A 12640-nucleotide genomic window follows, 5' to 3' on the forward strand; every position below is an offset into this window, starting at 1 on the left:
CTTCTGTGTTGTCTGGAAGGTAGGAGACAAGGTACTGGCAGAATTGAAGCTCTGAGGACGGATTGTGAGTCGTGCTCGAGTAGCTCAGGTGGTAGAGCACTTGCCCACGAAAGCCAAGGTCCGGCATATAGTTTTAATCTTCCAGGAAGTTTCATACCAGCGCACACTGGGCTGCAGAGTGAATATCTCATTCTGGAAATATCTGGGATGCTTTGCAATGAGCTGTTCAGAAGAGACCTCCATCCCCTCGTACTCCTACGGATTTATGGACAACCCTGCAGGATTCATGGTGCCATTCCCTCCAGTTCTGCTTCAGATATTATTCGAGACCATGCCACATTTGTTTTGCGGCCCTACACGATATTAGGCAGGTGTACCAGTTTGTTTGGCTCTGCCGTGTAGAAGATGTAATTAGATATTTTATTTATTTACTAAAACATGACTACAGCTCACATTTTATATTAGCATCCCGTAATGTTCGTCTGTTACGCTTTCGACAGATGCTGAATGCAATGTATGTCCTAATGACAAAATATTTTTATGCGATATAATTACAGTTTAACAGTTTTCAGATTCTTTTTGCTTTACTTGTACTGTGAAACCTTCCTTTTCGCCAAATCTCATGATTCTACATCGATAGAAAGTACCCTATAGGCTTTGATGTGTGAGTCTGCGAGAAGAAAAATAAGTGACATAAACGGCCGTACCTTTTGTTTGCATTGACTTAGAAGCTTGAAATTTTTACACCTCCAAGAGACTATAGATCTTAGTGTGTGAGATTGAATTTGATACTGCAGCCTGTGCAAGAGAAAAAGCGGTCTTAATAGATGGACGGACAGACAGACAGCAGACGGACAAATAAGGCAAAAAATATTTTTTCGTATTACGCAATTACAAATTAACTGTTCCGGATTTCTTCCTTAACTTGCACTGTGAAACCTTACTTCTTAACAAATTTCATGACTAGATCAACAAGAAGTACTCAATAGGTTTTGATGAGTATCAAAATGTGTGACATAAATGGCCATGTCTTTTGATTGAATTGACTTAAAACTTTAAACTTTTTACACTGACAAGCGATTGCAGACCTTAATATGCGACATAAATTTGAACTTGATACATCTAAACGTTCCTGAGAAAAAGGGTTCTTAACAGTCAGACAGAAAGAGGGACAGCAAAACGACCCTATAAGGTTTCCGTTTTTATATATTTGAGGCACGGAACTTAAAAAACAATTAAGTAAACATCTTGGCTGAGACGTTTCCCGCAAAGAAATCGCCTGCAACTATGAGATGTCGAATGGAAGGTTGGAGAGCAGAGTGAGAGCGCAAGTACAAGATTTTCATTGAAGGACGACATTAAAAATAAATGAAGTTACCATCAGATAAACGAAGGGCCGCAAGGAAGAGGACTGTGCCGATGGTATCATTGCCACATGTCCGATGCCTTTGAATGCCGCGCGCAACCTTCCCGCGCCGGTACTACAGCGTGGCGCAACCACCGCCACTGAGGTGTCGCTCTCTGCCGACTGCCATAAGGGACGGCCGCAGCGAACAGAAGATGCCTTTGGTCGGTATCGGTGGCACCGTGGATAGAACCGATCATTAACCTATTTGAGCTATAGTGAGCTGTGGTGATTGGAACGGACGTCGTCCAGGCGTCTGAATACCGGGCGTGTTCTATGTGGCTCAGCTGTGGCGTATATTTCACTAAGAGAACTCTGTGGCAGGGGGAATCCGAAAACTTGTCATGCTACTTATATGTACTGTATTCAGATGGTCCTTCCCAGAGACAAATTCTGATAGCTGTTTTTTCTTTCGTAACTGTTTGCATGGAGCAAAAACAGACGAATGAGGAACTGCAATAATTTTGATAGAATGAGCGCATGTATTACATTCATTTGTGGTTGTAAAGTTTCTTGTCCAAGGTACCACATTAAATTAAATTAAACGTTTCATTGTACAGTTTTTTGACATATTGTTTTAAGTCAATTATGGCTGGTCCCGGCGGAGGTTCGAGTCCTCCCTCGGGCATGGGTGTGTGTGTTTGTCCTTAGGATAATTTAGGTTAAGTAGTGTGTAAGCTCAGGGACTGATCGCCTTAGCAGTTAAGTCCCATAAGATTTCACAAACATTTGAACATTTTAAGTCAATTATTTTGTGTTGTTTTTAAAAGTTTGGTTTTAAGAATGTCAGTGGATTTTAATGAATGGTTAGTTACAATAAAATTATGCTTATAACTGTTGCATTACGCCTACCTCCTCACCCCCCGCCCTTCCACTTAATGCTCTATTGCAGGACAGTGGAGCGTGTCCTGTCAATATCTGTCGTAAGATACGTATATCAAAGAAGAATATACTATTCAAAATAAAGATAAACGAAAGAAAAGGGAAATAATGCCTAGTTCGACCGCACAGATTCTACGAAATAGTTGCTAGAGAGCTATGCGAATGGCGGAACTGGACCAAAGTGTGAATATTTGACCGAAAGTGTGTCGCACGGCGGAAGTGTGAGTGAAGTTCCCGGTATAGAAATTTGTCTGCCTCCACTGGCTCTGAATGTAAACTCTTCCAAAGGTCAGGGGTGAATTGTAACTTTTAATTGGAATGCATTGTCACCCCGAAGGCTCATCAATAGAAACTGCCGAACGCTTCAGACGGCAGTCCAGCTTAATTACCCTCACTCATATATCCTAACTGCCGCGTACAAATTGGTTTGGGCAATAACTGTTGTTGACAATTTATCAAAATAACCTTCCAGTTAAACCACATGGATATAATCTACTGTGATCATATGTTCCTGAGCTTTCTTTGGATTTAAAAGATGTGGGGAACAAAGGGACAGAAGAAAGGAAAATAATAATTTAACGCGCAAAGACGTCTAGGAGAAAAGAGGCAAAGGAACCTCGAATTTTACAAGGATGGGGAAGGTTGTCAGTGGACGTTGTGGAAGGAAACATTCCGGCATTCATTATTTACTATAAGCATCGAAAGAAATTCCAAACGAGAACCTGAAATTCGGTCTTCGCGAATACGAGTTACGGCGTGTTAAACATTGCAACAATTTAGTCAACAAAGGCGCTAAAAGCAGCACTCCGTCTTCAGGCCACAAGTGGCCCATCGGGGCCATCCGACCGCCGTGTCATCGTCAACTGAGGACGCGGATAGAAGAGGCATGTGGGCAGCACAACGCTCCCCGGTCGTTATGATGGTTTTCTGTGACCGGAGCAGCTACTGTTCCGTCGAGTAGCTCCTCAATTGGCATTACGAGGCTGAGTGCACCCCGAAAAACGGCAACAGCGCATGGCGACCGGATGGTCACCTATCCATGTGCCGGCCACGCCCGACAGCGCTTAACTTCGGTGATCTGACGCGAACCGGTGTTTCCGACGATATGCAGAGAAATAAGTGAGTTGAAGCGGAGGCTAACTCTCAGGATCTGTACTCGGATCAATTGGAATTCAAGATCCTGTATGACCATCGTGATTTAGCTTTCTCACCCATTCCTAAGACACTCTGAAGCAAATTCTGGGCCAGTTCTTTCAACAAGGTAGCTTCCCCGTCCAATTGAGCTTCCATCTGCTTCACTAGATGACAAGTACAGGCAATATTTTTTTCTGTTCCTGACATTGACAGCACTGACTTAACGCTGACTTGCTTCAAACTAACTGTTGTTCTTGTGTGTTAGCTGCGTTGGTTCAGTGAATAGCCGTATCCATAGTGGTTGTCAGAACATTTTATTATGAATGCTCTGTTGTCAATATGAGTCAATGAAGACGAGAGAGATTCGTTTCTGTACTCTGAAGTACCAAATCTGGCGAGATCATTCGTAGAATGCACCTGCAGTGCGGTGACAGCTGTCTTCGTGAACGAAAAATTTACGAGAAGGTAAATCGCTTTAAAAGTGGGCGTTTATCTGTCAGCTACGAAGAACGTTCAGAGAGGCCGTGATAATCGTCGTGCCAGAACTGAAATTGCACTTGCACAATAGGGACGGTTCAGTATCATCCACGAATCTCTTAACTATTACCTAATTTGTGTTCGTTTGGAATTACCTCACCTGAACGATGAGCACAAACAAGAACGTTTGGAAATTTCGAAGTTACCTTTAATGTGTTTTGAGGATGAAGGAATAAACTTTTTCCGCCTCATAAGAACCGTTGGTGAGACATGGGACCATCACTACTAACGACAGGGTAAGCGGCATACAACGAAGGTTCAGAATCCAATCTTGTGCGTGGTAGTTGATGATCACAGTGTCTTCGGTTATGAATCGCCGATTGCTAATTCGTTACATTCCGATAAGTTAAAAAGTGAATACTGTCAGCTACTGCGTGATGTAAACCTAAAACCAAAACCAAGAGGAAAGAAAAGTTTTCAAAAGGTGTGATTTAGCTTCAGGATAATGTCCGCCTTCATACAACTGAGAAAACAATCTCGTGCGTTCAAAATCTTGGTCTTGAGCTACACGAGCATTCGCCGAAATCCTGATGATATTCACATTTTTGATCCGGTGAATGTACTTGAGTAAATACAGGTTTTCGTCTCGGATGACGAGGTTGAGGAGACGGTACAAGAGTGAGTGTCTTTGATGCCGCAAATTTTCTTCAAGGACGTAATTATACAGTTAGTAAAGGGGTGAATCAAGAGCGAAGAGATTGAGAAATATTTTGTAGCCAAATTAAGTTACTTGCAATGTTGTTTGTCCGATATACAGTTTGTTTTGAAAAAATTGTCTTTTAGTTTTTACTTGCTCTCGTTAAACTTCAAATTTTCTTTCTTATTTCAGTGGGTATAACACTTTACTACAGCGACGCCATAGCAGCAGTAATTGCTCCGATATACACTCCTGGAAATTGAAATAAGAACACCGTGAATTCATTGTCCCAGGAAGGGGAAACTTTATTGACACATTCCTGGGGTCAGATACATCACATGATCACACTGACAGAACCACAGGCACATAGACAGAGGCAACAGAGCATGCACAATGTCGGCACTAGTACAGTGTATATCCACCTTTCACAGCAATGCAGGCTGCTATTCTCCCATGGAGACGATCGTAGAGATGCTGGATGTAGTCCTGTGGAACGGCTTGCCATGCCATTTCCACCTGGCGCCTCAGTTGGACCAGCGTTCGTGCTGGACGTGCAGACCGCGTGAGACGACGCTTCATCCAGTCCCAAACATGCTCAATGGGGGACAGATCCGGAGATCTTGCTGGCCAGGGTAGTTGACTTACACCTTCTAGAGCACGTTGGGTGGCACGGGATACATGCGGACGTGCATTGGCCTGTTGGAACAGCAAGTTCCCTTGCCGTCTAGGAATGGTAGAACGATGGGTTCGATGACGGTTTGGATGTACCGTGCACTATTCAGTGTCCCCTCGACGATCACCAGTGGTGTACGGCCAGTGTAGGAGATCGCTCCCCACACCATGATGCCGGGTGTTGGCCCTGTGTGCCTCGGTCGTATGCAGTCCTGATTGTGGCGCTCACCTGCACGGCGCCAAACACGCATACGACCATCATTGGCACCAAGGCAGAAGCGACTCTCATCGCTGAAGACGACACGTCTCCATTCGTCCCTCCATTCACGCCTGTCGCGACACCACAGGAGGCGGGCTGCACGATGTTGGGGCGTGAGCGGAAGACGGCCTAACGGTGTGCGGGACCGTAGCCCAGCTTCATGGAGACGGTTTCGAATGGTCCTCGCCGATACCCCAGGAGCAACAGTGTCCCTAATTTGCTGGGAAGTGGCGGTGCGGTCCCCTACGGCACTGCGTAGGATCCTACGGTCTTGGCGTGCATCCGTGCGTCGCTGCGGTCCGGTCCCAGGTCGACGGGCACGTGCACCTTCCGCCGACCACTGGTGACAACATCGATGTACTGTGGAGACCTCACACCCCACGTGTTGAGCAATTAGGCGGTACGTCCACCCGGCCTCCCGCATGCCCACTATACGCCCTCGCTCAAAGTCCGTCAACTGCACATACGGTTCACGTCCACGCTGTCGCGGCATGCTACCAGTGTTCAAGACTGCGATGGAGCTTCGTATGCCACGGCAAACTGGCTGACACTGACGGCGGCGGTGCACAAATGCTGCGGAGCTAGCGCCATTCGACGGCCAACACCGCGGTTCCTGGTGTGTCCGCTGTGCCGTGCGTGTGATCATTGCTTGTACAGCCCTCTCGCAGTGTCCGGAGCAAGTATGGTGGGTCTGACACACCGGTGTCAATGTGTTCTTTTTTCCATTTCCAGGAGTGTATATTGGTAACCTCTTGTGTTCGTTAAAGAAACAAATCAACCGCTTACATAAGGTGCTCTATCAAAACTACGGTTCGGTAGTTTCGCTACTCTATGTGACGTAGTAAATGGTAGGATTCCCGGCAGTATTGGTAGGGAAAGAAACAAATCAAATGTGTGAGAGAAACTGGAAGCCGATTTCTCTTTGTGTTTTGTTTGTTTGGTTATTTGTTTTCCACGTAATTAGAACTGCACATCATTCACTGTAAGTCCATTGGGTATTTTAGATCCCTACAGAATATAAATTGCGTTTTATAAGTAATAAAAATTAATTAATCGCATAACTTCTGCGATCTTTCGTAAATGCAATTACTTTTGATGCAAATACAGTTTATACGCACAAATATAAATATATATAATTATTGCTGTAATTTTGTACTCAATAGAGTGTTCTTATTCATGATCAAAGGCAAGGGTTTCCGGTTATTAGTGATAAATACGAAAGCTGTTTATCAAGAACGGTAATTTGTTTTATACAAGCCCGACGAAGTATTGAAACGATGTCTGATGTATTTTTCTTTTGCAATTTTCTTTTACTTTTCCTTTTTTGCTAAGTAACTTGCGTTTTCTAGCACTGTATGGTCAATATCATTGTTACAAACCAACAATTTTGGAATAAAACCTGAATTAAACACTGACTTTGAGATTTGCTACAAATACTGTTTATTCCTAAGTAACAGACAGGAAGAACAATAATGTTCCGTAGGTTGCGCGGCCCTATATATATATTCATTCAGTTTCCAGAAGGTTCACTGCTTCCGGTTTCTAGGGGAATCTGGTAAGACACGGATCGAGTAGGTAAAGACAGCGATCGTTATGTAGGAAGACGCGTTAGGCACGCAACACACCCAATGAGTAGGTAACACGGCTACGACCTTAACTGACCTGAGCTACTAAGAAAATTACCGTAGTCCTCGCTTACTTACAATAGTCTACAGTAGCCTACAGTAGCTTTACAACACTTTCACGCACTACTGGTATAGAGCGTTGCTCTCTGTAAAACTGAAAGGGAATATTTCTTGTAATTTACATATTAAGAGGGAGAGAACTGAAGTGAATTGGAACTAATCAAAGCCACCTGGGTTGTGTTGGACTAATGCGGTCTGAGCAGTCACCACAATAAACTATTGTTGGTGGACATCTTGCTACATGTGTAATTGACAGAATTACATCTGATTGCTATCGAGTTGTAATTGTCATTGTGGCCAAGAAATGTTAGGGATTGTTACGACTGATTTTAAGAATATATGGTATGAAGTTTCTGGGACGTGTCCAGCATTTTTCTTGAAATTTTCAGAACTTCAGTTTTCGTGTTTAAAGACTTATATCATCGGAAGTTGTGGGGATGTTGAAGGGTGGCGGTTCTATAGAAGCTACACCACGGTCTATGTTTTTTGAGAAAACCATTAGATTACGAAATTACATTTCACGTACAATTAATTAACAAGCCGTTAATCCTCCACATAGAGCGCTGCCATGGCACAGACGTGGTCTCCCTGATACAATCACGACTCAGAACTGGAGGGTGAACACTTCTGCTGTATGCCTTGCCAGCTGAGCAGTCAGCGCAATGGATTGCTAAGTGAAGGGAGCCGGGTTCGATTCCCGGCTAGAACGAGGATTTTCTCTGCTCGAGGACGTGGTGCTGTGTTGTCTTTATGTTCTTACCGTCATAACTGACATTATATTGCAGAGGTGTTGAATTGGTGCGTCCCGAAAGCCAATAAATTGAAAAAAAAGGCGCTTTTGCTAATGTACAATGATCAGCGCATTTCAGCTGTGATGCAGTACAGCTGGATTTGAATGGACAGAACGAGGTTTAATTGGTATTTCATCCCAATTAGTGAACAATATAGCCACACATGTACAGTTAGATAACATCTGCGTTCGATCATATAAATCATTGTTGTAGAAATACAGTAATTAATGTAGCAAGCAAGTAGCAACGAAGAATTTGATCGCGTGCTAATGAAATAGCCCCACTACCTCGTAAATCAAGAGATTCCACAATTCAAATTCCGCCTCGATATTGATTATGGTTTTCAAATATTACATTTTAGTCTGAACGCCAAGAAAATTGTACACAAGGATGCTGGCGCGAAAAACTTCGATGTCATGCCGTTATTGTACTTTTATTCTAGTTAATTGTTGTAACAATGCAACAATAAGCGATCGTAGATCTAGTCTTCTCATAGAATGAATCGTAAAATAGCATATAATAAGAAATTTAAAGGACAGTCCTCGGTCGCTTGCAGGAACAACCATAGTCACAGTCTTCCATTACACGGAAATACATAGAAGCTTGTTGCTCAAGCACAATACCAAAAATGAAACACAAGGTGACGTATTACAATGTGCTGAAGGCAATGACACTAATCTGATTGAAACTGTGGGGAGCTTCGGTTTGGGGAGAAGAGCATGCTGATTTTTAAGTTCTACGTTACATGTTACAAGGAGTAAAAAAGTTTATTTACTTGCAACAACAAGCAGAATTTGCTGGACACTTATGCAGCAAATAAGCAGTTTGCCTTTTATAAAATTGGTTTAAAAAATTAACAATTGAACGTGCAATTTTAAAAATTTACAATTAAATTTTTAAGATATACAAATGTAGATTACCACTGCAAAAGAAAATTAGTGATATTTTATAACTCCTATTTAATTACACACCAAAACGTCACAAAAATGAAATAGTAGCTGGTGTTATTTTACCTTATTCTAAAACCCATCCCGGAATCAATGAATAGAATGAAATCTTGAGACCACCAACACCAGCAAGTCATTGAAAGACCTTCCAAATAGCAAAGTCATTAAGAAGGAGGAGACGAGAGTATTCAGCAACTGGGTGGTTATAATTAAAGTTCACCTACTCACAGAAGTCCAGTGTGAGTTGTCCTAATAGCATGGCAGCGAAAGTTTATAGATATTCTAATGTGTTAATGCGGAAGCGATTTACGCCGGACAAAAAGTATTTCCGATTTTGGCCACCAGGTGCAAATGTGGCGCTGTACAGCACTTCGTCGACGTCTCTGGTGCTCATATTGAACAAATTACGTAAGTAGCAGTTAATAATAAAGTCTTTCTTGCAATCGCACCGCCAGATTTGCACCTGGTGGCCAAAATTTGAACTAATATTTCTCCGGCGTAAATCGCTTCTCCTCTAACGCATTAGAATGTTTGCCAACTTTCGCTGCCATATGATAATTACAGCTCACATTGGTCCTCTGTGAGTGCCTGCACTTTATGACCAGCCGGTACCAAACAAACGCTGGTGATGTATTTGAAAGAGATGCTGTAACGTTGTCTTCAAGCCTCCTCGAATGAGCCGTCAACGACGCAGTAGCTTGACGTGAAACAACACCATGGCGAAACGGCTTCCGACCTGTGCAAAGTATTGGACCGCTTTTTACACCTGAGGCTATAGCCACTAGCACTGGAAAGCAGCCCCCAATGGTTCCAGCTGGTGGCTTCACTGGGTGTGGACTCTGCGGCTCCCACACCTGTGCCGCTCTGTACACAGTAGAGAGATGGGCATCACACTAGTTGACGGTGTTGTCTCGGTATAACAGCCAGCGCCACAACTGCTCGCTGACTTCTGGCAACTTACTTTCACCAACCAAAGATTTAGAATGCTCTGTCTCGACGCCGTGACATCTCAAAAGTTTTATCAGTGACCAAAGAAGTTACGTCAGTCACGTCATCGAAGCGCCGCCCTGCAGACAGCAGTAGTTATTGGATTATTGTAATGATGGATGGAAACTGTGGTGGAAATGATTTGGTAGCATCTTGTAGCCGGTAGTTCAGCACCCTGCGCGGGGCAGCAGTGGAACGGTGTGTGGATGCCTGGTAGTCCGAGATATCAACAAGAAAACATCATTGTTAAGAAACAAGTTTATACTCCGAGACGGGAAAAACGACGCACCATCAAGGAATTATCCGAATTGGGCGGAAATCGGTAGATTTGATGTACATGTGCAGACAAATTAATGATTACAATTTCAGAAAAAATGAATGATTTATTCAAGAGAAAGAGCTTCTCAAATTGTGCAAGTCAATAACCCGTTGGTCTACCTCTGGCCTTTATCGATGCAGTTGTTCGACTTGGCATTGACTGATGGAGCTGGATGTCCTCCTGAGGAATATCGTGCCATATTCTGTCTAATTGACGCGTTAGATTTTCGAAATCCCGAGCTGGTTGTAGTGCCCCTCAATAAAGCTCCAAACTTTCTCAAATGGCGAGGGATCCAGCAACCTTGTTGGTCGAGAGGGAGTTTGGCAACCACGAAGGCAAGCTTAAAAATGATGTAGTTTCCCTATCTACGAAAGGGCAGAAAGGCACAGTGCCAATAAAAAAGGAGAAAGCAGTACCCAACTCTATTCGATTTTGCTCCTTCTAGTCTTTTAGAAGTCTTTCAGAAAATGGATTATAATAGAATATTGCCTCTCAGTCTGGCTTTCGTAATGAATCCTCCACAGAGAAATCAGTACTAGAAATCACAGACAGTCGTGGAGGATGTAAGCAAGAAAATTAATCCTCTTGGTATATTTTCTCATCTTGCCAAACCCTCTAACTGTGTGAATCACAAAATTCCCTTGCGTCAATGAAGTCTTACTTTCATCACGGAAATCCCCCAATGGGGGAATATACATGTCTGATCCCGCAAAGATCGACACTGGGTCTCTCTTGTTCTTAAACTTCATAAATTATCTCCCTATGACTTTGAGGTGCGGTTCGAAAACTTTAACGTTTGCTGATGACACAAGCATACAAATCAAGCGTCCAATCCAACCTTACTAGACACAGCTCAGGTGACAGCCGAACAGATCTGGAAGTGGTTCACAGTTAACAATTTAAATTTTAGTCTCACGAAGACTCATGTTGTACCGTCTTAGACAAACAAAGCCGACATGCTAACACCACAAGTACTAATGCACACACTAAATTAAACATATTGCGTAAATTTCCTCGAGGTCCAGCTGGATAACAACTTAAAACGATGACAGTACATAGATAAACTAATTACGTAGCTCAGTTCAGCATGTTTGTCCAACAGAAGCGTATCTCATTGTGTTGACCTAAAGACAAGCAATGACAAACTGATGGTAGCGAAGCAAAAGCAGAAAACGTAAATGATCCTAATCTCTGTCATATTCTATATATAGTTTTCGGCTGAATTGACTCTTAACCATAATATACCTAAGATGCCTCAAACAAAATTCTGTGGTGACTAGTTGGAAGAGAGCGTAGAGCACATCCATTTACAAAAAAGGGTAGTACATACACGAAAAGTACTACCCAATATGATTGACATTAACGTGTTGTAAAATGTTAGAATATTCTCAGCTTTAAGTTCATGAGGTATCTCAAACAAAATGTCCTTCTCTGTGACATCTAGTGTGGATTTCAAAAACTGCGGTCATGCTAAACCTTAATCACGCTTTCCTTACATGACATTCTGGAAGCAACGGATAAAGGCAGCCAAGCTGAAGCAAGATTTCTTCATTTTCGAAAGGTATTTGATTCAATACCACACCTAAGATTATTATCTAAAATCTCATCGTGTGGATGATAAAGCAAAATTTGTGACATTGTGAGACGACTGTTGGCGTGGAGCAGGTCACTTACAGCAAATGTGGTCGTGATGTGTGTTTGGAATACTGAGAGGGATGAGTTTTGTATACGGTTACATCGATTCAACGGGAAACAACGTTTATTCAATATCAGTTTCATATCAAATCCCAATCGACATTTCCGTCTCGGGGCATACTATTGCGGTACCAAAAACTTCCCGAAATACTGACAGATATTAATTATTCTGATCATTTAGTTATTGAATAGCTAAACGCATCTTATGTGCAGCTTGGGACTCAGCGATCTGCCGTGCTGTTTGTATTAATAACCATTTCAGAAGCTGCTTACACAGCCGGCGCGCGGCTACTGTGTTGCAAGGCTGAATCGAATTCTAAAAACATTGAGCTTGAGCACTAACACACGCAAATAAAGCGATTCCATACAGGAAGTATTGTACGTAGAATCTCATCTGTACTTATCATAGCAAAGGAAGCTGTCAGTGTTCCGTTGTAGATCTCTTGTTTTCATTTTCCCCACCGATGAAAGCCTAGAAGTGTTACGTATTTCTCAGCTGTAACTTGCGGAAAACTGTACCTCGACATACACAGCTTGACAAAAATGTGAAGACATGGCCGTATGTTAATATAACTTAGGGCTGATGATCGGCAGGGATATAAGTAATTAGAGTGGCAATCCTCTGTGACAGGTAGAACGGCCAACAAAGTTCATTAGCGTTGCTCGTGATTAATGTTGTTACCAGAATTG

Source organism: Schistocerca americana, chromosome 3 (genome assembly GCF_021461395.2).
Source record: "Schistocerca americana isolate TAMUIC-IGC-003095 chromosome 3, iqSchAmer2.1, whole genome shotgun sequence".
In the NCBI taxonomy this organism is placed as follows: domain Eukaryota; kingdom Metazoa; phylum Arthropoda; class Insecta; order Orthoptera; family Acrididae; genus Schistocerca; species Schistocerca americana.